We start from the raw sequence: 7,543 nt of genomic DNA on the forward strand, positions 1-7,543 counted from the left end.
TTACAATATATCAAATTCTCCTGCAGTACACATGATTATTAATCCAATTCTATTACCAAGAAATTCTAAGTTGATTTAACGTTGTAGGTTTTTTAATTTCCGGCTTTAATGTGCTATATCCAAGATGGAGTTGTGTAGCCATAGTATGTTCCAACGGTCCAGGTTTCTGTCAACCTGGCAACATAATATGTTGCTGATTTCTGATGGTGTGGCATCTGCAGTGTCATTTTCAACAGCACACTGTGAATGAAGATCCACTTCCACAACAAATCTGTCTGGACTTCATATACTATTGCGAAGCGTCCAAGTTACTCAATTCTTTAAACATTAACCAAAGGAAAATACAGGGTGAGATAAAAAAAAACTACAACAATGTCAAACGTCATAATTTTTAATTTTTTTTTTAATATTATTAATTGATATCAAAAAATGTCGCAAAATAGCATAAAATTTTGGAATAAGTTCAGATTTGTTCAAACGGCCAATGAAACCGTCACATGATTCCCGAATGTTGCTCTGTGGTATTTTGGCCCATTCCCAACGACCCGCTTGTTTGAGGTGATCGACACTTTGGTATTTTTTAGTGCCAAACTTGCCTTTCAAAATGCTCCAGACACAATAGTCCAACGGATTGGTATCCGGATATTTTGGTTGCCATTGTGCGCTGGAAATGAAGCGAGGAACCTCATTTTGTAGCCATTTTTGGGTGCCGCGTGCTGAGTGTCATGCTGATGAGTCCTGTTGGATTGTCCAAGGTCTGCGGTCAAAATGTTTGCGTGCTCAAGGCTTTAATACACCCTCCAGAATATTTTCGCGATAATATTCGGCATTTATTCTGATGCCCCGGTCGATAAATACGATCGGAGAGTGACCATCGGCCCACACCATCACCATGGCCGGCGCTTGAGTTCTGGTGGCCAACCGAAGGTGCACATTTTCAGTTGTTTTCTTTGGCAAGTAAACACGATCATTTTGTTTGTTTACCAACTACTGGTCAACGAATGTTTTCTCATCGGAGAAAACCAAATTCTGCAGTTCACCACTTTCGGCCAAGCGAAGCAACTCTTTAGCTCTTTTGAGTCTATTTTCTTTCTGTAGCGGTGTAAGTTCTTGCACTTTTTAGAAATTTCAATGGCTTTACCACGAGCTCATTTTTCAATATTTGCCGAATGGAATATTACGATATGTTCAGCTCACGAGCCATTTTTCCACCACTGCTAGGGTTTTGATCGATTCGCTTCTTTACTTTTCGAACCATTTCTACTGATGTTGCCGTTTTCTTCTGTCCACGTCCTTGACGTCGGGCTACGCTACCAGCATCACGGTAACGAGCGATGGTACGAGACACAAAAGATTGATTCACATTTAAATGCTAACGATAGCCACAGCCAAATATAAAGAGATCACGCTTGAATTTAATCACTAATAACTCTTTTTCTGGAAAATTCTCATCAAAATGCTTTTGTACGCTTGTATACAATATGATGAGCTGTCAGTGGAATAATTTTACCAGCTGTCGGACGAGTGGCTTAGAAATAACAGCAGTCTGAAGTTGGTTGCAGTCTTTTTTTATCTCACCCTGTATAATCTTGGATATGAGTTTTTTTTTGTCAACAAAAAAACCAAAGGAATATGTTTTTTTCATTTTTAATATTTATTTGTGATTCTTATTAGGACAAGCAATTGTTAAGACAAAAAAAAAAAAACAAATTTACTTTAACTGTTAGACTTTGAAATTTAAAAAAAAAAAAACAAATACAAACTAAAACTTAAACAAAAAAAAATATATACACGAAAAGATTTATAGAAATTTGATATTTAAAACTAAATTATTAAACAAAGAAAAAATACACAACAATTTAAACATTTTATATGAACTCTTTAAAGACCGAATACCAAAACCGAAAAAAAAAACAAAACATTTTTTAATACAACCGGATTCTTACATACAACAGAAACAGAAACAAAAACTTTTTACAACAGAAATAAATACATCAATACATGGACAACAGAATAAAAAGCACAATAAAAGGAAATAGAGAAAACCAAAAGAAGAAAATAAAAAAAAAAAAAAACAGAAACTATATATATTATAAATTGATTAAACTGAATAATTAATAAAAAACTAAAGGGAGGTCTTTGGGGAATAGTTTCCGATTGCAAGTTAACATAAAACTCTCAACTTAGGATCTCGTCACTTGGTTTTTTGTCATAGGAGATATTTTTTAAAATAACTCCTGGGGAGAAAATCCCAGACATTTTGCGACAACAAAATTATTTAATCTTAAGAAAACTCTCCTTTTTATAAGTCCTCTGACATTTTTTCTTCCTTTGAAGGACTTCTAAAAGTCTTCTTTTTTTGGAAGTCAACTTTAGTCTTCTTCTTTTTTTGGAAGTCAACTTCAGATTTTCTATTTTTGGTCTCTTAAAGGTCTTTTATCTTCAGGACATCGGTAAATGGTTTTGCCTTTGGCTTCCTCTACCTCCATAAGTCCTCTAGCCTTTTAAGCGTCTTCTTCTGGGGTTTAGAGGGACTTTTGAAGATCTCTAAAATGTGTTGTATTTTCAGAAAGCACCCTTGAAACTTGTAAATGACCTTTGTAAGGATATCCATTGGCAAAATATCCTAAAGGGTCTTTCATTTTTGAAAGGCCTCTGGAAGATCGTTTATATTCTAAAGACTCTGAAAATGGTTTTGCTACATAAGGACCTTTGTAAGGAATTTCATTGGTAGAAAAACCTAAAGATAAGACCTCTTACTTTAATCTTTTGAAGATCACTGTGAGGTTTCTATTTTTAGAGGACCGCCCAATCGCCTTCAGGATCTCTAAAAGGACCTGTTTAGTTGGAAGACCTCTGTATTTGGAAGCCCAATGGAATTTTATCTGTAGTCTTTTAGAAGTCTTCTCAAAGGTGTTTCAAGGCTTCAAGAAGGGCTTTTAAAGGATATCCGACTGTAGGGGATCCTAAGATCCTTTCATCCATGGAAGATTAAGGTCTTGTATATACAAAAGACTCTAACAAGTGTCTTGTACCCTAAGAAGGTCGCTAAAATATACTTTTGATTAGACCTCTGAGAGTTCTTGTTTCTTTGGAAGATGTCTATGAGGCTATTTTTAGAGGATATGTAAAAAGACTACTTCTTCATCTCCAAAAGAACAATTTTTCTCTCGCAAGATCTCCATATATTTGAGAAAATGAGAAAAGGTCCTCGTAAAGGATCTCTACCTTTGGAAGATCTCTTAAAGGTCTAGTATATTAAGGAGACCGTCTGAGAGTTTTTAAAAGTATTTGAAAGGGTTTTCTTTCTCTTGGGTGCTAAGAGGCCTTTATTATTCCAATAGATGCTGAAAATGCTCCTGCATTTAAAAAAGGTCCTTAAAATGTATTTGCTTTGATAAGACCTATAGCAGATCTTTTAACTTTGGAGGAAGTCTATGAGGCTTCTAATTTAAGAGGACCTTCCAAAGGCCTTCAGAATTTCAAAGCGAAATGTTTCATTGGAAAATCTCCAATTTAAAGGACCTCTGAAAGAACATTTGTATGTTGTCTTTTAGAAGAACTCTCAAAGGTCTAAGTGGACCTTTTTTGACAGATCTCCGAGAGGTTTTGTATGTTCACTCTTGTGGACTTCTATATTTAAGTGGCCACCTAGAAAACTGTATTTGGAAGCCCAAACGAAATTTTAAGGGATATCTGAAGGGACTTTTATATGTCGTGCATCCTAAAGCACCTTCCATTTTTTAGAAGTCATTTGAGAGGTCGTGTTTATTTTAATGACCACTAAAGAGTATTTTATCTTTAGAAAACCCCTAAAAAGTTTTTTGTTTTTAAAATACATATTAAAGAACCTGCATTTTTGGAAGGCCTCTGGACCTCTATATTTAAAAGCCCACCTAAAAAATAACTAAGAGCTTTAATTTTTAGAGGCATCCAAAATTCTCTTATTTTTAGGAGTCCATTTAAGGCTGCTCTCATATCCAGAGGGCTCGCATATTTTTAAAGAAAACACCCTGAGGTCTTATGAAGATATTCTATATGAGACCTCTTATAGGCCTTCTCCTTCAAGAGGACCTTAAAATGTCTTATATTTTCAAAAGAACGCCTAAGTCCTTAATAGGGTTTATTAGGTCTGAAAGGGTTGAAAATATCTTTTAGGTTTATTTTATCCCAAAAAGTTAAGTATCCTTTATGAGATATAAGATATCTTCGGGTATTATTCCTAAGGGGTAATTTCAAAAGGTCTCAGTAGAAATAATACACACTTGAGGCATCTAAATTTCGTCGAAAAATTTTTTAAGAAGGAGGTTTTTCTATAGATGACTTAAATTAGGTATTTTCTTTCAAGAGCACCTTAAAATGTCTTCTATTTTGAGAGGTACACCTAAGACTTTAAGAGGGTCTAAAAAGTCCCGTATTTAGAGAATATCTTTCAGGTCTATTTTATCACTTTTCTATATAAGACTTCTGCAGGATCTTCAGAATCCAACTTGGAGAATTTAAAAGTTCATTTCAAGGAGTAATTTCAAAAAGTACCCTGAGGAAATTTTAGAGGCATTTAAATTTCGTCGAAAAAATAATTTTTTTAGGAAAGAGTTTTAAAGAGATATTTTATAGATGACCTCTATAAGGCCTTCTCTTTCAAGAGTATCTTTAAATATCTTCTATTTTCAGAAGCACGCCCAAGAGAATTTTTGTCAGCCATATTTTCTTCCTAAAAATAAAGTCTTCTTTCGTATCCTTTGAAGGCTCTGGCACACATAGATGACATTTAAATGTCTGATATATAAGATCTCCTAAAGCAATGATACCTTTTAGTACTTTTCTAAATATGGGACTTCTATAGGGTCTTCAAAATCCCATTTAGGGACTTTAAAAGTTATTTCCTTCAGCGGATCTTCTTCCTATAGAAACAATATATTTTTGAGAGATCTAAATTTCGTCGATAAGAAATCTTTTTTTTTAAGAAGTCAACCTGAGGTCTTATAGGTATATTCTATAGATGACCCCAATTCAAGATGACCTTAAAATGTCTTCTATTTTTAGAAACATCATTAGAATGTCTTAAATTTTCACTATCTGAAGAATATCTTTCAGACCAATTTTGTCCCTAAAAGAAAATTATCCTTTTATAATCTTTGAAAGCTCTGACACACCCAAATGACCTCTAAATATGTGATGTATCAGATCTTCAAATGTAAAAATACCTTTTAGGACTTTTCTTCTAAAGTGTCTTCAGAATCCCATTCAGGGATTTAGTCTTCCTAAGAATTAATTAAAAAGAAGGCCTAAAAATGTCTTCTATTTTTAGAAGCACACCTAAAGAGGGTCTATAAGGTATGAAAGTGACCTCTAAAAAGTCCCCTGTATGGAGAATATCTTTGAGGTCAATTTTATCACAAAAATTAAAGTACAATTTCTTATGTATCCATTGAATGACCTAGAATATCCAGAAGACATCCAAAATATATGTTATATATAAAATACCCTAAAAGAATCATATAACCTCAGAAGGTCTCCAAAAATCGTTTAGGCCCTCCATCTAAATTAGGCTTTTGGAGAGTATTCTCTTCAGGAATATCTGTTAGGGATATCTAAGGATTTTTTTATTTTATCTAATAACGAACTTTTTGTCTGCCGAGAAAAGGGTCTCTTTAGGAAGAAAACATTTCTGAGAGATCTAAATTGCATTGCTGAATTTCAAAAAGATATACCCAAAGACCGCCCTAATGTTTACAGCATTTAAAAAGTCAATAATAAGTGTCGTTCATAGATTTAACTGAAATTATACAAACAGAAGTAAAACAAAAGAAAAAAACACAAAATTGAAATAAAAAAAAACCTTAAACTCCTTCAAAACATTTCTCACAACAGAAAAGCATAAATTACAACCAAACTCCACTAAAAAACACACACACTCATTTGCATACATTAAAAAAAGAATAATACAAGTTTATAGAATCATAAATAAATTATGGGAGTACCAAAAGCAAAAAAAAAAGCCAATATTTATAGGAAAATCCACAAAAAAATAAATTAAAAAAAAAATAAACCAAAAAACAATAGCATAAAAAAACTTAAACATATTGATTCAGATCTAAAGTAGTTTCAATGTCATTGTCGAAATAAAAATTAAAAAAAAAAAAAAAACAAATAATAAACATAAAATATATTTGAACCGCAGCAAGAAAAAAACCACATAAGTCATATATAAATTCAGACAAATATACATACATTTAATCCACCACATATAATTCAGTTCTATTTGAATTGTGTGGTGGTGGCGATTGCTACCAGAAATAAATAAAAAAACCAACCATAAATAATTCATTATAAATTATATAATAGTGAAATTTATAAAAAAAGGAAATACAACTTCATTGTAATAATAAATGGCAACTGCAAAAAAAAGAACAAAAACAATGCAAATAAATGAAAACAAAAAACATAAAACCGAATGCAAAACGAAAACTTCTTGAAAAATTTATTAAAAATAAATTTAAAAATTAAAAAATAGAATTGTAGTTTAATTTCAATTCATTTTTGGAAATTCGTACTAGAACGGTACGAAAAGTATTAAAATACTACAGGGTTAGATAAAAAAACTGCAACCAAATTCAGACTGCTGTCTATCAATTCAATCCCGAGGCGTTCTATCAGTTATGCATAATAATATTTATATTATATATGCCTCTAACCAGAGCGTACCTTGATCATATATGCTGTGAACCGAACGATGGTGAACTATACTTGATCAGGTTGAAGTCAGGGGAAACTCTGATGGAAGACCGAAACAGTTCTGACGTACAAATCGATTGTCAGAATTGAGTATAGGGGCGAAAGACAAATCGCCCTCAGGATAGATTGTCCATTTAAAAAGTATGTAAAATAATCTTATCTGGTAAAGCGAATGATTTGAGGCCTTAGCGATACTCCATTCGGCAAATATTGAAAAATGAGCTCGGGGTAAAGCCATTGAAAAGCCATCCAAAAAATGCAAGGACTTACACCGCAACAGATAGAAAATAGACTCAAAAGAGCTATAGAGTTGCCTCGCTTGGCCGAAAGTGGTGAACTGCCGAATTTGGTTTTCTCCAATGAGAAAACATTCGATGTCCAGCAGTTTGTAAACAAACAAAATGATTGTGTTTACTTGTCAAAGAAGTCAGCTGTAAATGCGCACCTTCGGTTGGCCACCAGAGCTCAAGCGCTGGCCATGGTGATGGTGTGGGCCGCCATAACAGCCGATGATCGCTTTCCGCTCGTATTAATCGACCGTTGCATCAGAATAAATGCCGAATATTATCGCGAAAATATTCGGGAGGGTGTATTAAAGCCTTGGGCGCGCAAACATTTTGGCCGCAGAATTGGGCATTCCAACAGGACTCAGCACCATCGAATTCAGCACGCGCCACCCAAAAATGGCTACAAACTGAGGTTCCTCGCTTCATTTCCAGCGCACAATGGCCACCAAAATCTCCGGATACCAATCCGTTGGACTATTGTGTCTGGAGTATTTTGGAAATCAAGGTTGGCACTAAAA

Source organism: Musca domestica, unplaced genomic scaffold (assembly GCF_030504385.1).
Source record: "Musca domestica strain aabys unplaced genomic scaffold, Musca_domestica.polishedcontigs.V.1.1 24, whole genome shotgun sequence".
Lineage (NCBI taxonomy): Eukaryota > Metazoa > Arthropoda > Insecta > Diptera > Muscidae > Musca > Musca domestica.